Source organism: Hyperoodon ampullatus, assembly GCF_949752795.1.
Source record: "Hyperoodon ampullatus genome assembly, chromosome: 6".
Lineage (NCBI taxonomy): Eukaryota > Metazoa > Chordata > Mammalia > Artiodactyla > Ziphiidae > Hyperoodon > Hyperoodon ampullatus.
Window position 1 is genome coordinate 19528459 of NC_136919.1, and position 6820 is coordinate 19535278.

The window sequence follows — 6820 nt, forward strand, 5'->3', positions numbered from 1 at the left end:
TCAGAGGCAAAATCCTAGGTCAGTTCCTCTAAACACATACTTTAATGCCTTGCCTAAAAAAATGAAAAGAGAGCTGATATTTCACACAAATGTTCTCAAAAAAAGAAACTGATTTTCACGCCATCTATGGCAAGTGAGAAAAACTACCTTTCTCTTTACTATGTACACATGCATCAAAACAAGCAAGTGTGAGTTCCACATGTATATGTCGAAATACATACAACAATAGCATCTATTCAGAACAGTGTTCTTGAGCGCCTTTTATGTGTGTGCTACCTTAACCCAAAAGACGCTATGAAGACTGAGACAGACTCTACCCAAATGTATATGAATACCACTAGATGGCTTCTGGTCAAATATTACTCAACATATTCCAAGGACTAATTCTAAGTCCTAACAAGTCAGACACTGTTACAGAAGATTTCTGAAGCTCTCCTGACTATGTAATATAACCAGCTGATTAGGTCACTCAAAAAACTTGAAGACAGAGTTCTAGCTAACAGACCAATTATATAACAAACTTGACTGATGCCAAGAGACAATGGACTTATTCCCTGGGGGGAAAAATCAGTCACCAAATCTGGAGATGTTAACCAAGATCTGCTTTGAGGTTTGATTCACAACTTTATACGCAGAGTGTTATATGGGTATTTTTCTCTTAAAATATTCAAAGGGATTTAAATGTGGAATTGGCTAATCAGCCCAGCCAAGGCATCTTTCCTGAAGAAGAGGCTGAACATTGAGAAGGTCCTTGCATTGCTTCAATGAGTTCATATCCTCTAATCTGTATGAGTTTCCTGTACTCATATGTCAAGGGTTGGAGAGGCATTTCTGCTCTCTTAGCCTCTGTTGACTTGTCTGTAAAGGAGGAATCCACCAATCTGTTTCCCAGGATCAAGTGAGCTCATGGGGATGAAACATGCTAACTTCGAGCATTCTGGGAAGTCTGAGAGCATGTCAGTGTGACATGCGGAGTGACCTCCAGCACCTTGGCCTCTATAATAAATGTTCTCTATAATTATATTTTTATATATTTTATATTATAATTAAATAAAAATTAATTTCTAATTTCTGAGTTGGGGGGTTAAGGTTCTAAAGCCCTCAGCTTCTCAAAACAGTCAGCACAGGCCCAGCATGAGCACACAGCAGGGTACGGTCACCTCCACCTGGTTCAGAAGTGACTTCACAACGGAAGTGAAGCCTGAGTGACTCCTGAAAGGAGGTAGGCAGGCAGCGGATGGCCTCAGGGAAAGGGCATCTCAGACAGACTAATTACCCTTTACTTAAAGCAGAAAGGAAAGGTTTCTCAGTAACTACAAACCCAGCTTGATGAGAGAATGTTTCCTCAACCGACTCCTAGAACAATATTTACTGATAAATCAGGAATGCTTTATCAATGACTCTAGTCTGGCTCCAAGATCAGAACACACACCCTATTAGGGAAGTAAAATGCTCTGCATGAGCACACCCAGCAACTTGGGATATGGCAAAGGATCTGCAGGCATAGAAGAGTCCAGAGGGGCCTGCTCAGCTTCCCCTCCACTGAAAGGAACCCCTATACCAAGGGCCCTCAAACCTTCCCTCTGTTCCACAGGGAATCTGGTGAATTTGGAAGTTTATCCAACAAATAGGAATTTCCTACTATCCTAGAGGACTTGAGGCTTTGGAAAAATCCCTGCCACATATTTGTTTTGCTCCTGTCATAAGCTTGTTTATTGAAGATTGTATTGTGCTCAAGTCTTCACTGCTGAATTTGTTAAATTCTCTCTGATATTTCTTTTACTGTTCAGATAGGCCCAGCCAGACGTTCCTAGTGGAACTCAAGTCAGAACTTCTGTTTCCTAGGCATTATGTCCATAGCAAAAATTAGCATACTAGTTGGGAGAATGAGGTGGGAGAATGCTTTTTAAGAATGTGATGGTCCCCTAAAAGGAGTAAATGGGGTACATCCAAAGATTTGGAAGGGAAAAAGGAGCATGTTCACGTGCTTTAGAAAATAATTTAGGGAGAAAATGTTTTACCGATTCAATGTCTCTGAAAAGGCTGAATTCAAATCAATTCCACAAACACTTACTGAGTACCTACTTGCCCTGGGGATACAAAGATAAATTATTTTAGTATCAGACGTATTCATTCTAACTGCTTAGCACCTCCATTGTCTGCAGATCCTTTAATTTATTTTGGTTGTATTAGCTAATTAATTAGCTAACTTTAGACACATGGATATTTTCTCATTACGAAAATGGGTGCCATTTGATGAAGGATGATCATTAACAAAATGACTTGTGTTTACTCTAAGTGGTTTTTTAAATAGCTATTCAAGGATAGTTCTCCATAAATAAAAGGGGAGAAAATAAAGATACTTTTTATGCTAAAATCCATTATTTAAGCCACATGTAGAGAAAGGTTTATTATCTCCTGGACTAGAGTTTGGCCATCAACACCCATGTAAATATTAGAACTTTATGGATAACCCAGATGTTTTGAAAAGCCTGTGTTTCTCAGCCAATACAGGAGCCATGATCAAAATGCATGGGGTCACTAGTATTTTGACCCTGGTTTAGATCTATTTGGAACAAAATTGCTTAAGCTACTAAAATTCCTAGATTTTTTTGACTAACATACTGTAGAATGTGAAAAAGTACACTTTCACATCCTGAAAGGTGTCTGGTTCAGTTCAATAACTAGGCATGCCAGAGCCCTTGGCTCTATTTCAGTTTAGGCTATGTCACCCCAGAGGAAATTCCACCTCTGTGATCGTCAATAACCCCTCTGGATTATAAAAGTTCAAGTAGCTCACTGTGCACACGGCAGGTCTGTTGCCAAGTTTCTCTTGCAAGGTATTTTCCCAAGTCCTCTCCCTGTCGTGTTTCCATGATTGTGACATTGGGAATTAATTCTTCAGCACAGGACTCTCTACACGCTACACCTTGCAAAACACATGCAGAAGCCACTCGCCTCAAGACTTCTTACTCTCCAAGGACCCAGAGTCCTGGAAGTATTCTGCCATTTTTAGAAGAAATTTTTTAAACGATGTACCGCTGTCCTGGATACTGAGAGCTATTGCATCACACTGGCAGCTGGGCCTGGGAAGAATTCAGTGGACTATTAACCCCTGAATGCTTTTGCTCCAGCAGTGAGAGAGTGAGGGTCAGAGTAGTCACATCTATGCCCTGATCCACTCTGTCAGCCATATTTACAACTTTCCAAGCTCTGAGACACATTTGCCCCCTGCCATCCTTTCCATCACCCATTTTAAGAAGAAAATACCATACCAGCTCAGACAGAACTTACTTGTTCAGGACCACACAATGAGTTAATGGTGATCTAGAGCTAGGATACTATTCCCCTGAATCATAATCTTAGGCTCACCCAATTACCTTCTGCTCTTATTAAATAGTAATAAATAATAACTGGAGGAGAAATTGGAGGAAGACATGAGAAATATTATCAAATATCTATGGGGTGATGTAGAAAGGGGGAAGAAATTTCTTCCATGTCTCCCTAGAGGAAAAAGCTAGGGCTAATAAGTTGAAGTTACAGGGTTACCATTTCTGGCTTGATATCCAAATGAACTTTCCATCCCAAAATAGAATGTCCCCAGATAGTGATTGCTCAGTCCCAGGAGACATTCAAGCAAAGGGCTCATTTCAAGGCTTTTGTAGAAACCATTCCTTCACTGAGGTGAGAGAAAGGATTGAGCCAAAGGATTTCTGAGGTCTTTTCCAAATCTTTGATTACATGGTCATTTTTCAATTGACTTCTGTGTGTTCTATTTGATCATTAAGAAGCTGGCAGGTCTTGTCAAGAGTTCAGGACTTCTAGCCTAGAAGTGGTTGCCATTTCCCACTTGTTCAGAGATTGTCCAACACAAGTGACTCTGAGATGTTGACCGATAGAGCACGTCATGGAATTTTAGAGCTGACGGGATCTGCAGAGCTTATCTGCTCCAAGTTACATCATTTTAAGGATGAAGGAAGCAAGGCTCAGAAAGGTGATGTAAATGGCCCAATGCCAGACAGTAGCTAGTAGCAGTGTGAGGCTAGAATGCATATCTCCTGACACCCAGCCCAGCAATCTTTCCATGTCATCCATGACTCAGTTATTTTCTTGAGCATATGTCACATGGCAGCATTTACCTAGATGCTGGAGAGCCAAGGCAAGAGGGAGTATGACAGGCAAGTCCCACTATCATGTTGCATATGCGTTCAGGAGGAAGGAGACACAAAATGTTGAGTAAATAAAGTAGCTGAACTTAATCAGATGACTTTATTTGTAAAGTCATTAAAATATGTAACTTCCCCCCTTTTGTTTCAGGGGTGAAAAGATTAAACAAGTATAGGTGTTTATATGGTTTTAATGATAAGCCCCATGTGCTTTTATTGATTTTATGTTTTATGTTAAAACATCACAAACCCAAGGTAAATTGCATATTGTATGTTGTTGGATATGTATTTAACTGATATGCGTGCCCTGTCTTCCAGCACTACTGTGTGAATTCCAATCACTGTGAATGAAATGTTGTACATGTTTAAAGTATTTAATAGATGTAACTTAATAAATTGGCATTGAAAGCTGCAGAATTTTAATAATTAGATCCATTCTTTTGTCCATCTGTTCATTTATTTTTCTTTCTAGATTAAGGTCTAAGGATAACCTCTTGGGGTTTTAAAATGCCTCTAGTTCTCCATGTATTTGAATTCAAAATGGCAACTGATTTTCACAGGTTATAATAAATCCTATGACAAACTGACTATGAAACCCCACAGATTGTGCCACTCTGGTCAGATGAGGGAAAGGAAGAGAAGGAGGGAATATACTTAGTTCTTTTTATGAATTAGGAGACTCTGTGGGTAAGTGGCTTAAACTCATACCAAACAACCCTAAGAAAAGAGAAAGAAAGGCCAGAGAGAGTCATATTAGGACCTGATGGAGCCAGAATTGGGACCCAGGTCTCTCTGAAACTATACATGCTGCCACTCATGAAATGGCAGTCAGGAAGAATTGAAAGGGTTCAACTCATCCATCTCTTTCCATTTCCCAGAGCAGTAGTTGGAGTCACCATTGATGCTCAGCCAGTAATAAGGTGGGACCATATTAAATTGCCATTTCTGTGGGTCAAAAAGGGTCACATTGAAATTTCATTTGTTTCCAGCTAATAGCTGTAGGTAAAATGAGACATGGATTAAGGGAGAAGAGGGTAACGCTCTCCTCCAAAAACTCAGTCTCAAAATTTCCCCTCCCAGTGGGAAATCTAAGCATGTAATAGTGTCCTTCTGAAATTCAGTTCTCACATTTAGCTTGTACCCAACTCCTGGGAGTGATAAGAACAAAACATTTTTTTACCCGTATGTAAAGAAATGAATTATTTGCCCTGAATTTATTAAAAGTCAAATGTCTACAAAAGTCATAATGCCCGTTCTCCAGATGAAAAAGATTGTTCTAATCCAGCTCACCAAACACAACTTTTGCACTCAGTTCTCAAAGAGACTCTACATCCCTAGGAACTTCAGATCAAGGAGACAAAACTGACCAATTGTTAGATCATTTGACTATCTTTATTTACCATCCCTGTTCACATTGCTTCCACTCACCCACATGTACACACCAAAATAATAGTAATAACAATAATAATAATGCTCCAGGGTGGAACTGTAGAAAACACAGTGGATTGGAGTCAACAGATCTTTGTTCCAAGCCCAGGTCTGCCAGCTGGCAAATTCTGAGGCCTTGGGCCAACCACTTCATTCCTACGAATCTCAATGTCCCCCTGTGAGAATCATGAGTAGCAGTGGATAAAGTGAGCTAAAGCCCCTTCCGTTTGTAGTTTAGAAACTGGTCTCGATATTCTATGCTTATAATGCTTGACTTTCAAACGAGCTTCCCTTTTTCAGTGTGTGAGGGGAGAGGAGAGGGTTTCTGCAAGAGAAAGCAAAATTCCCCATGTGCTGTACACTTCGTGTACCTTACACTTGGCACACAGGGACTTTTTATCCCTTCGGATCATGAAATGGAAAGGTAGCTGGAATTGAGACCTCAACTCCAGGGTAGGTGAATGCTGTTCCGTGCTGACAACACTCTCCATGCCCCTCTGCCCCGCCCCACCCCGATTCTCCACCGGACATGGCAGCCCACTCACCATTCCACATAACAGGGATGGCCCCTCACGGGCTGAGATTGGACTTTAACACTAGTGCTTAGAGTAGGCATTTTTTGTGTTCTTACCTTATGGCACACATTGAACTCAACTCATCAGACAGTTCATCTTACTTCCCAGTGTGATGAGATTGCACTATTATCCCATTTTACATATGAGGGAAATGGAGCCTAAAAGATTAAGTTTACCTGCCCAGAATTACTCAGCTAAGTCAACATTTGAACCCAGGCAGGATAAAAGTGCCCAACTCTCGGGGTTTATTGTTAGCAGTAAATAACAAGCACTGACATTTAGTGGGCACTGAGATAAGCACTGCATCATCTTATTTAATCCTCAGTCAGAGGCTGATTTCCTAGTCTCAAATCAGTAAAACACATCTGCCCCCACAGAGATTGGCATTCCCAGGAACGGACCTCCAAATCCTCCAAAGGTGACTTGGTCTTCCGTTCAGTGTAATACCACCGACTGAACAACCACTCTAAGCTGAGAAAGGATCCAAGGATGCCCTCCCTTCCTGAATACCACGTCCCCCTTGATGTCCTAATCCTGGTACCTGGAATAGGAACACTGGCAGCACCACTGTCCTGTCAGCCCAAACTCACCCCGGCTGGGACGCCCTAAATCTGGCCACACTCATCCCTCACACCAGCTCCAGCTCACTTG